Raw genomic sequence first — 13592 nt, forward strand, 5'->3', positions numbered from 1 at the left:
AGGATCAAGGTTTTAGTAACTAAAATAGACCGCAACTTTGCACAGAAAAGCAGTTCTCGCTTGCTAAATCAAATAATATATTTGGGATTGCAACCTAACTTGGATATATAGTCACATATATAATGAGATGAAGAACCCTGTTTGCAGTCACTACGTCATAGGTCAAGGTCGAGGTTACTTAAAATAGATCGACATTTGTGCAGGAAAATCGTTTCCGGATACTAAATCAGAACAACTTTACTTGGATATATGGTCGCATATGATGAGAGAAAGATCTCTGTTTGTTTTGAGGTCTCTTCGTGTAAGAGAGAGGCGAAAGATGCCAAAGGGACATTCAAACTCATAAGTCGAAAACAAACTGACAACGCCATGGCTAAGAAAGAAAAAGACAAACAGTACAAACATAACATAGAAAAATAACGACTGAGCATCACGAACCCCGGCCACCAAACACTGGGACCGATCTTATGTGCTCTGGAAGGGCACGTACATCCTGCTCTACTTGTGGCAACCGTCGTGTTGTTCATGGGAGTACAACCCCGATGATAAGTCTAATTCGGTAGGTCACATTCGGGGAAAAGAGGAAGGTCAAGGTCAAAGTCATAGCTACTAAAATAGATTATTTTTGTTTGACAATATTACTGAAAAGAATCAAAACTGAAGGTTAATAAGAAAAAGCATATTATTATGCCAGCAGGTTATTACATAAGTTTTCCCCTTTATATGAGTTTGTTGGCTAAAGGTTCTTGAACTTTGCAAAGCATCACAAATGTTTTTGAACAGCTCATGTAAAAGTAGTATTCATAAAATTGTATTAATATGTAATGAACAATTCAGGAATCAATATCATACACTCCCAAATTATATGTACGAATATCCTATTATTTTGTTAACTTTTGTTTGTTCATGTTATATATGTACTTTCTTGAATGTTTGTTTTATAACTAGAATGAACGAATCGATAACGCAGTTGATAATAATAAAGATTTAAATCTGTAAAATTGAATAAACTTGCCTCTTTGAAACGCTTTAAAGTTACTGTTGATTTCCGCCAATTTGAAATAAACAAATTTTCCATGGACTTTGGTAAATTGTTTTTTTGAACACAGTTTTGTCGTTTATGTGTGATTTATAATGTAATAGCGGATGGACCGATGAAATATTGATTTACAATGCAATTTGGATAAATAATAATATTTCGTATTAAGAATTTTCAAGTATTATACCTTATTTAATATAATACATACCTCAGCACAAAAGTCAGAGGCAAAACGTTTATATCTGTATGACATACTGTTACTCAAATCTGGTATATAGCTAGCGTTTACTGTCAGGTCAATCAAAGCATGAACTGTAGAACATACATAAAGTAAGTATATGTAGCGTATTAACAAATATGTATACTATATGTATTATGCCAAAAGTAAAATTATTGTAAAAAAATGAAAATTATTGTATATTGTAACTATTCTAATTTCAACTTTGTTTCATACTTTCTTTTCAAAGTCCTATCTATTTTCTTTTCTTTTTAGTTATTACCAATGAAAAGTATTTGAAAATACTCAACAATTCCAACCCTCCGTCAGTAAACCTTTGTAGATAGCAGGTTCTACTAGAATTTAATATCATAAGACGAAAAGGCTATTATCATCAATATATATATTAGCTAAATGAACTAACCGTATGCAGTCGTTTGTGTTTTCGATTCTGAAATAAAAAAATATGATATTGTCATATTTGGAGTCTATTCTTTCTATTATCTAATTTGCTTTCATAAATTGGCGAAAAACAATAGTAAGCGAAAAAAACTGTAGAGATATTATCCGGAATGAGTGACGATTCCTCCGAGAGTTCCCCGGGATACATTTTGTTCTAGTTTCTCCCTCCGAGGGATACAACGCTCCCGGAAACGTTTTCCGTTATTCTGTGCGAGAGGTACAAATTGTAAAAATAAAACATATCCGGCGTTTTGCATATGCGCCAATATGCACTTCATTTGCGCCAATTTTTTTTTATTTCCGCCATTTTTTTTTTATTTATCTGCGCCACTATTTTTTTCATTTCCACCAATTTACGGGTAAACACAAATCATGAGACAATAAGTTGGACAAAACATAACGCGAAACAGAAGACACGTACGTATTTAGAACCTCATCTGCAAACTCAACACACTTTTCATCAGTTTGTGCCTAAGACTTTATGCAAAGTAATTACCTACTTCATCTGCGGAAAGAAATTGCAGGATACAAAATTGAGATCTCCTTCTCCCAGTTTTACTTGACTTCTCCTCGAAATCGACGAAGGGAAACATTCACTAAAACGTTGTGCATTGCTTGTTTAAATGAAATTGGCGCAAATGAAAATGAAAAATTGACGCAAATAAAACTTTGTTTTGGCGCAAATGAAAAAAGTGGTATTTTCAAATTTGGCGCAAATTTCATACGCCCAATATGTCAATGAGGACCTCAATGAGTAGTTTATGGTTTCAATCTATGATATGGGATGAAAATGTCAAAGGTTTAATGACAAAGCTGAAAAACCCTAAATTTATGTATTTCTTTTAAAATAATAGATGGTATGCATTCTCAACGATAAAAACATTATCCAAATTGAAAGTTTTTTAGGGACCCATGCAAATAATGTTTTGAGAAAAAAAAAACTAAAAAGAAAAATATGCTCTAATATTTGGTAAGCTTACGGACAGATATAGGATCCTGATTTTTACTGGACTACTTTGTCTCTATTTTAAAAACACATTCATTTGTCAAACAAAGCCATAAAACTAAATTCAATTTTCAAACTCTATAATTACGTTTATTGCAATAATATACCAACCTGATTCAGTATTATCATTTTTACTGGAAGTTGACACAGCAATGACGATCAGAATGACTGTCAACATGGCAACACCAACAAACAACAATGTATATACTACTTTCTTCTTCCATGTGATAGGTGATTTTGTTTCGTCAGGTGTCGATGGAACATTCTCATCTACCTTATATTTTGATTCTTGGCCGACAGACTTGAACTGTAGCAAAACAGAAAAAAAATCAAATGGAGTTACTGATTCAAACACATTTTAAATTTGATAACAGTTCATTAAACTATACATGTGAACTTGCCAATATGGCCTGTTCTAGTTTACATACACAACACATAACCCGTATTATACAGGCACATCAAAATGAATTTTCTGAGCTATATTCTTTTCATAAGTTAATACCAAGTTTAAAAGGTTAATTTTTAATTCGGATTAATTTTTGAAATCTAATGAATATTAACTACATGACCGGAAAAGCGATAGAAATAGAAATGTCTAAAATCTCTATGTTACCTTATAACATTATGATGTACCTTAAAACTTAAATCAAAAGTTACACTAAACTGAGTCAAACAAGGCTACGGAATAAGAGCAATTTCATAGAAAATGAATATTAATTTAAAAATTAATTCTTATATTTTGTAACTATGAACTTGTTTCATCAATTTCATACATGTAATTTCATTCCATAATAAAGAACTTACTTAAAACCATATATACTTACTTTCTGCATGAATTTGGACCACATGGTATCATTATCAGTGTTACTTATATCAGTTTTATTTAAACCTGAATCACTAACATATCCATTTGTATGTCGAACAGTTGAAACCTCTAATTCGTTTTCTTTTATAGGAATAGATTCTATGAAATGGATTTCGTCATGATTGCCACCAGGTGATTTTACAGCTCTTTTCTTATGTGTTATGATTTCCTTTCGAAATTCTGTTTCTTCTACCTCTATATCCTCGCTATCTGTTGCCAAAGTTATTTCATTATCTGAGATATATTGACATTTTGGTTCATGTAAGTTTAAACTGGCACTATTTTGCCTATAGAAGTCTTTTTCCCTTGCCTTTCCATTTACGCTGCTCGGGGCCACAATATCATATTCATCTGTTTCGTTTTTCAATTCGGCTTCATCTATTTCAAGACTGGCACGTTTATTCTGTACACCAGATACACATAATTGTATTTCTTCGTGATGGAGATTACTTCCAGTCTCATCGATTATGTTAATTGATATTTCATTTTGGTGCAAATCCGATCCTTCGCTCCATAACCCGCCATTTGGAAGATCGTCTGCAATAGTTTCTCCAATTATTCCAATGTCATGAAATTCTGTATCTCTACCAAATTCTTTATCTTTTGACATTATCCTTGTGTTTAAATATGAAAAAAACTTTCATGAATATATTATTTTCTTTTTATTTTAACATTCATAATCAAAGCGTAATTATTTATAAATATGCCAAATTGAAAAAGAAATACAAAACGGTTATTAGTTAGAAATTGTTTGTAATTGAACGACTAAAAACAATGGATAAAAACTACGTTGACACGATTTTTACAAATTATTTAAAACAATAAAAATTTGACCTTGCGTGAAATTTAAATCGCTCTTTCTATTTATTTTTGTAAATTGATATGTTTCTTTCTTAAGTGCAAACTTTGACACAATTTTAACCGACATTTGCCAGATAATGTTTCATTTTCTCTATAAAGTTAAATTGAACAAAAGATATCGTTTTTAACCACGATCATATTTTTTTAGATTAAAAGCAAGAGAAAGTTAAAATTACAACAGTATGATAGAACGCAGATCAATTCAAGAAAATTTATTTAAGAATAAAATTAAATGAAATACCAACTGATCCCTGACACGGTATTAACATTTACAGCGGTGCATGGTTTTTATCCGTCAGGTTTTGAACAAATGATAAAGGTTGATTGTACGGTGTGAGTTATGTCCATTCGAAATCAGGAGTAAATTACATTAGGAAAATGCCACTCGCACTGCAGGACTAAAAACCGCATGCAAAGACTCTTTTTTGGGTGTATTGGTCCATTCCATCTTTCTTTTTTCTGTAATTTTCTGTCCTATTTCGTAAAGCAAATGAAGATTTGATCATAAGACATAAATCCTATTTCTATTGAATGTTCCAGCAAAGGTGAGGACAAGAAGAATTGATGATTATTATAAAAAGGAGTAGAAGATACCAAAACAAGGCAATAAAAAGAAAAAAAAACTACGAAAAACAGATAATTTAAACATACGAGTCATACCTATATAAAGTCATCTCACAGTATAAGTTGTGAAATAAGTCTTGCATCAGACCTAAAATCAAAAGATTTCTGTTATCAGAATTGTTATGTGGTCAATCCGAATTTTTGCCTTATTTATATATTATGACCTGTCAGGGTTATTATTGCTTGTGTATCTATCATGCATAAGATAAGTTTTCTGAAGTATATATATTCCATCCAACGTGAGGATCGGGAAAGAACCTGAAGAAATGAAATTAAGGTTAACCCCGCCACATTCTGTATACATCTGCCAATACAAAGTCAAGAGCCTGTTATTCAGTGTTTTGCGTTGGTTGCTATCTGCCATATTTGGTTTTTTGTTTGTTTGTTGTTTTGTCATAAATCCGGGCGTCGGTTATCTCGTTTGATTAGTTTTCTATATGTCATGGCGGGGCTTTTTATAGCTTACTATATGGTATTGGTTTGAATCATTGTTGAAGATTGTAATGTGACCTGTAGTTGCTTTCATCCACGCAATTTGATCTCTCTGTATATAAAAATATGGAGATGTGGTATGATTGCCAATGAGACAACTATCCCCCAAAGTTCAAATGAAGTGGATATTAGCAATTATAGGCAACCGTACGGCCTTCAACAATGAGAAAAACCCATACCGTATGGTCGGCTATAAAAGGCCCTGACATGAAAAATATGAAACAATACAATTGAGAAAACTAACGGCCTAATTTATAACAAAACTGTTTACGAAAAAACAAATATGACAAACATGAACCAACGACAACCACTGAACTACAGGCTCCTGACTTGGGACAGGCACATACAGAGTGTGGTGGGATTAAACGTGTTTGTGAGCACTCAACCCTTCCCCTAACCTGGGACAGTGGTGTAACAGTACAACATAAGAACAAACTATAAAAATCATACATAAACTATAGTTGTCTCATTGTTATCATACCATATCTTCTTACTATTTTTTTACGTCTATATCCAAATGACTTTACTAAAAAGATTTCAAGATTTCAAGATTTTATTATAAAGCAACACTCAGACACATATATGTGTAACATGAGGTAAATATACAATAATAAATATGAATTATAATACAATATACAAAACAATATACATATCACAATAAGATAATTAGGTTTCTAATAATAGATGACACCTGTCTATATAATTTAACATTGCAATAAGATAATATGATTTCCGTTTACTTGGATACTTTGTATAATAACTAGGAATCAATTTTTCTCTAATATTATCTAGTTGATATGGTTCATATGTGTTTTTCGTTTCTCGTTTTTTATATAGATTAGACCGTTGGTTTTCCTGTTTGAATGGTTTTACACTAGTCATTTTTGGGGCCCTTTATAGCTTGCTGTTTGGTGTGAGCCAAGGCACCGTGTTGAATGTCGTACTTTGACCTATAATGGTTTACTTTTACAAATTGTGATTTGGATGGAGAGTTGTCTCATTGGCACTCATACCACATCTTCTTATATCTAGTTGAAGAGACTTACATTTGAAACGATAGTTAAATTCGTTTCCTATATTTACTTTACCTGAGTTACATTTTCGGATCTTCGCAGGAATGGTATACCAACGCCCAGTTTCAATGGGGATTGTAAGTTAGATGTTCTTAATTTTGTAATCCAGATTCTTGCGTTTTAAAACATCTGTATTAAATAATTTTCAAAACTAAAAATTTCTTTAAAACTTGAATACTGCAACACGAGAAGATAACTGAAATTTTGTTGCCATTTTTGAATATATTGGTCTTGTAAAACCTGTTTTATCAGATCTTTATAGTCAGAACTATTTTGATTGACAAATACCCATTATATCCTAATCCTGTATCATTAAATATTGATTCAATAAAATTCAATCATTTGAAGGACTGACTGCTATTTTGTTTTAAACTAAGTAATAATCTATACATATTGCTACTTATCTTTTAACCATACAATATTTTCTCCAAAATGATGCCATTCTTATTTTAACTTTTATTTCAAATGGAAATCTACCTAATTCTCCATAGACCATACAACTAGGTGTTGTAGACCTTACTTTTAAAATTCGTTTACAAAAACCTAAGTTAATTTGTTCTAAAATTTTCAAGTTTTTGAACCTCCATATCTCACAACCATATAATAGAATAGGCTCTACCATGGGATCACAAAGTTTGAACAGTAAGTCTAATGGAATGACTTGGTTCCTTATATTTCTATAAAAGCTGTATTACGCTTTTTTTGCTTGGTTAATAAGTTTTTTCTTTGCTTCTAAAAAGCTTCCATTACATTTAATTATTAGACCAAGTAGGTATCGACTATTTCTATATTAAAAGAAACACTATTACAGTAGCTGTTTTTTAAGATGTACTCATCAGTGTTATTTTTTTATGGATGTATATGTACACCGATTCGCATTCAGTATTAGGTTTTGTTTTTTCGAAGACGTTCAGGATTACGGATAAGTCAAAATGTATATTAACACTATGATATACATGTACTAAGGGTTTCCATATGCACTATGTATTATAATTATAGTTGCATTTGGGGTAAAAAATTACACGGACGAAGGTAATTCATTTTGCAGTATATCGAAATTGTTTGCATTTTTTTTTTTTAGATATCTTCCATTCAATTAAGGTATTGATTAGCCCCATGGTTTACCTAATACATCTATAAGTCAATTCTGTATTTTCTAATGAGATTGTCAGGCAACCTATGCAAGGATTTATTATTTTGCTTTGTACTTTATAGTGTGTAATTTGTTGGTATTACCCTTGTAATGATATTGTTTGCTTCAATAAATAAATAGAGAGTAAGCAGCATTTTGCAAAGATGTCCATTCAATTCGGTAGTAGCCTCTTTAATTTCATTGAGGTATCATACTGAACTTTGTGCCTTTTTGAAGGACATCTTTTAACTTTATAGAAAAAGAGCAGCAATGAAAGGATTTTTACTTTCTTTTTGGTTTTATTAAGGGATTGTTTTGTCAATCATTTATACGTTTCACCATGACGGCCGAGCTTACACACAAAAACAATTCCTTAATAACCTTAAATGTAACTACTATAAAAACCAGTGGATGAATTTAAAAATTAAAATTATTTGGATTTCAAAGTTGAGTAATCATGGCTTTCTGATAGAAAAGAGGCGGAAGATACCTAAGAGACATTCAAAACTCAATAGTCGAGATAAAATGACCCCGTTATGCAAAAGGAAACAAAAAGACAACGAATGGACAAACTAGTCCACAATACTACATTAAAAAACCCTAAAAAATGAGCAACACGAACCCCAACAAAAAGTTAGGATGAGCTCAGGTGCTCCACAAGAGGCATCCGTCTTTCGCTTGAAACAACATTCCCGTTGTAAATATACAATTTAAAGAGAGGTGAGAGATACTAAAGGGACATTCAAACTCATAAGTCAAAAATAAACTGACAGCGCCAACGCAAAATAAGAAAAAGACTAGAATACAAACAACAGTACATAAAACACAGCATAGAAAACTAAAGGCTGATCAACAAGAACCCCTAGTTTACCAAATGTTAAATCCAGATATCTATATTTACAGATTCAACCAATTATTGTATCACTTTATTTAAATTCACTATGGAATGATATACCTGCTTTGATAAACATTATAATTGGTGCAACACTTAACTGATTGAGAAGGTATTTTCTAGACAGAAAAAGCAGTCATACAACTTACTGTTGACCACAGTATGATGTTAACATATTGTTGTTTTCGTACAAATTATAATTTGTACAGCACATAATTTTTGTACTGCAAAAGTATTAGCATTTTCAAACGAGGTATATTGCAACAATTTGTTATTGCAACATTCTTTTAAATTCGCAAAACCAAATTTTCTTGATGATGTGCCGGCGACGAAAAAAAATGTCCCTATACTGTCCTGGTAATTTGTTCTTTTTACTTAAGAATTGAATGTTTTTGTAATTTTGTTAGTGTTAAAGTGTTGACAGAAACATATTTTGTATGACGTACATCAAAAGATTTTACAGCCTATAATAACAAAAAAAAACACAAAAAAAAAAAACCAATCACTTCTTGTAATTGAAATTTTTTACTTCAACCATTAAATTCTATTTAAATCAAGCCCTTCGTTTGTTTTTTTATGCATTGTTTTTACGTTGTCACGGAGAACACCTGCAATCCTAAAGCTAGCATTTCAGATTGAAATAAAATATAACTTTTAGAATACCTCTGCGAAAGAAAATTACGGAAATGTATGAACTTATATGTAATGTAATTATTTGAATCATTGATACAGAAAATATGTAAAATTAATAGAAGCGAAATAGCCAGAAGCCTGTAGTTCAGTGGCCTTTGGTTCATATTTGTCACATTTGTTTTTCGTAAATTGTAATGTATATATCAAACAGTTAGTTTTCTCGCTTATTTTTATATAGCATGGATATGGTGGCTGCTAAGTCTATTTTCTACATTTTCAATTTTATAATGAGAAATAATGCATTTGATTGGCAGGTGAATGATAAAGAAAATGATAAAAAAAAAGCATGCAATATACCCTATACCTATGCCTGTTGGTCATAGAAAGTAAAAAAACACCCAGCTTATACAAAAATTAAATAAAACTCCTTCATATCAATTTGTCTAAAATGAAATAATTGATCTAAATTATATACATGTATATCGAAGTTAAAAATGTGAGTGGTTATTTATCTATTTACAATGTAAATGGTGCCCTAAAAAGAAAAGTTATTATACGTGTAACTATGCATGGGAAAGTGATTTAATTTTTATGAGGGGTCAAGTACTATTTTGAAAAAGTCTTACTCTATAAAAAAAACTTAAAGGAATCAATAAGATGAGGCTTTGATATAGCCGAATTCTATATTATGGATATATAATATTAAAAACTATAAAAGAGATAGTGATAGTTTGAACAGAAACAATATCGGTTAGACAAATAAGCCAATAAGGTCAAAATCATCCGTCAACACCTACATAGGAGTTATTCAAGTAGATAGATTGAAACCTGTTTAGAAAACCAATTAGCAACACAATATACACAAATATTTCTGATATGAATGAAATTATCAAGCGACTTCCCACGGAGACTGTTGCTCTTAAATCACAATTTTGCATTATATTTGCAGTGTTTGCTATTATCATTCAAACTTTATGGGTTAACAGAAACTGACATAGAAAAAAAATCATCAATACGGGTTACCCACACAGCTTCAATTCAACACAGACATTCTTGTTGTTTTTGATATTTTTTATGAAAAAATGCCAGTTGATCGATACAGGCTCTGTGGTGCCTCTAGTTTGTTTTTGTAAAGAGAATATACAATATGTAGCATTGTGTGAATTCAATTCACTAACCATAGCAAAAGGAAGATAATTGCAACATTGGGAATAACAATTTAAGAATTTAATAACTTGTATCAAAGTTTGCGCAGTTCTGTTTTGTCCAAATAAAATGGCGAAGCAATGAATATATTTTTAGTTTGTTTTCCCCAATGCAGCATTCATACATAGCCGATCATAACTCTCGATTGAGATCTGACAGCGGTATGACACGAAAAGTGAAAAAGTAGAATCATTATCCTCAATCATCTGGAATTTGCTATCATTGTCTGAAAGCAGTCGTATATGTTCGTAACAGAGCCCTACGAGTCGGCAATGGCCAGAAGAGGTCGGTTAAGCAATTCCGACAGTTAGGTGTGTCCCTTAACATTCGGGAATATCAGTAAATTTTTTATAGTCGGATTGCTATATCGTGATAGATTCTTTTATATTGGATAAAAATCATAACAATGTCTTGTATTGTCTGGACGGTGTCTGAACTGTGTCCAGATTGCGTCCAGATCTTGCTGAATGTCTTTTATTTGAGTCGATTCAGTGTCCGGTCACTGTTTGATCTCTTTTGACAGATTTTGTCGTTTTTACCCTACGAACGATACAGATCGGATCAGAATCGGTTTGAAAACGGAATAATCAGGACGAATTCGACTTGCAACGACTGAATCTCGACGCTTCCTGGACATTATCTAATTGCTGTAGAGATTGAATAATAATTTTGCAAAATTTTTAATTTCTAGCCAGAATTTACAGGATTTGATCAGAAGTTTGACACATTCAGAATTTTTACTTGTTTGTAAAAACGATTGAATCTGTCCTGCTGATTCTTCCGAATGCGATCCAACAGAGATCAGACAGTGACCAGACAATGAACCGATGCTGACAGAAGAAATTCTGCAAGTTCTTGGCGCAATCTGGACTCAATCGACAAGAAACGACAATGAAACATTTCTCCAGAGCATGTCTGTTCAATAGAATATAATCCAGATATCACTGAACATTGTAATGATTTGATCCAATGCAGCAGATTCTGTCACGACATATACTCGATTGTCATTCGGTTCAGTCACACATTCAAGATTGTTACTGCCCTCTTTGATAGGACAATTCCCGATTTTTTCAATTTGTCATTAGTAGGATCAAGATCCTGTAATTCGTGGATGGAAATTTGAAAAACAGTTACAGATATTTTCAGGATGCGTCCCGTTATCACTTTTATAATCCGATTCTGATTTAATTTCTATCTTTTGCAAGAAAATCTGCCCCAACAGCGTACCGATTCTCCCGAATGTGAACTGATAGGGATCAGAAGACAGTGACCAAACAGTGAACCGACGTAGGAAGTTATTACGAGTTTGATCCGATACAGCAGAAACAGTGCCGACACAGTAACGATTGTAAACCGACAGGACAAAATCGGCTGATTTTCCCGAATGTTACAAAACGCACCAAACTCTCCGGCTATGCGTGAACACTGCATTAGAATTTTCAATGCCTTGGTAACAGCCATTACTACATGTAGGAAATCCTGTCAATTATAAACGGTTTGATAAAAGGTTTCAGAGAAGATTGAATCGTGAAAGCTTACGGACGATGGATGCCAAAGGATAACAATAGGTAGCATTGTATCATATACCAGGAGGAGAACTAAACATATGGATTGAAGTCCATGAAAAATATCTTTTAATTGTTCATTCATTTCCATGAGATTTTGTTGTAGTACTTACCATCTTCTTCAACAGGAAAAATATATATCATTTTAGCACACAGGAGGTTTGACCTTTTTCGCCAACAATAGTTGTAAACGGGGAAAAACGGACAAAAATATTCTGATTCTGCTTTAAATAAATGTATAAATGTTGTGGATAGTTAATTTCACACTTTGTAAATTATTTGAAAATAAACAAAAGTGTACATAATACGCCTATATCTAAAATCATAAACAAGCTTCAAGTACTCGCTAACTGCGGTTTGTGTTCGAACCGGTCGACATAGCGGCCAACAATATGGTGGTGGTATGACGTAAATATTACACGGAAGTTCTTAAGAATGACATTATAAATTCTCCTACATTCAGGTCCTTGTGCTCCATTAAGGATAAACAATCATATCAAAACCCCGTAAAATATCATCGTTTCATCTCCAACTCTAGTAAGTGTTCTACAACTAATCTTTCTTCGCTTTTAACTAGGACATTAACAAACATCAAAGAACGTATCTTTAACTCTTTTGATAAAACATATAAACAATATTTGAATTAACTATTTTTGGAGAGAGAGAAAAAAAAGGGGATGTTTTAGATAAATTACGTGCATTTGATTTTCCTATCTTAAATAGTTGTTTGAAAAATCTGATTGCAAATTGTTTTGCTGCAACTCATATAAAGCCTTCTTCTGTAGTGAAAAATGGAAATTTGCTAGATTTTTTTAACTGAAAGTGAGATACGTAAATTTCCCCCTTGACAACATCTGTGTACGTTTCCGCAATGAAGCTTATGGACAGTAGGATTTCATATGGGCACCAATTTCGCCCTTTTAATGGTAGACTTGTTCCTGTATTGTAATAAATCAAACTTTTTTTTATGGCTAAACTCAGTAAAGACCCGTCTTAATTCCATTAAATTGACAAATTCAGCAACACTTACCGTTGATGATACTTATTCGTTAAATAATGAAGAATTCTCTAGGTATTCAGCCTAAATTTTCCCAACGGAAATGTAAACAGTTATAACTGTCTTTCCCTAGATTTTGATATTTTCGTTTTACATGGAAAACTATACACAAAAACGTATGACAAAAGGAACGATTATTTGTTCCCTGTTGCTAATTTTTGGACGGTAGTGTTCCTTTGGCGTCATCTTAAGGTGTTTATATATCCTAATTCGCTATGTACGTATCTTTTGTGATGTTTTGGATTTCAATGAACGTAATCTATGTATTACTGGTAAACTTAGAAGACTAAGATTTAATTAACTTTTACTAAATTATTTCATAGATACAAAGAGTATGTTTGGAAGTTTGTTTGTACCTGTAGAAAACTAATTACTTATTACAAATGGGATAGCACACCCTAAGTCTTACGGTGATGTTGTTTATCCAGCACGTAAACTTATATATGATCCGGGTAAATTAATTGTTCC

This window comes from Mytilus californianus, unplaced genomic scaffold (genome assembly GCF_021869535.1).
Source record: "Mytilus californianus isolate M0D057914Y unplaced genomic scaffold, xbMytCali1.0.p SCAF_4, whole genome shotgun sequence".
NCBI lineage: Eukaryota > Metazoa > Mollusca > Bivalvia > Mytilida > Mytilidae > Mytilus > Mytilus californianus.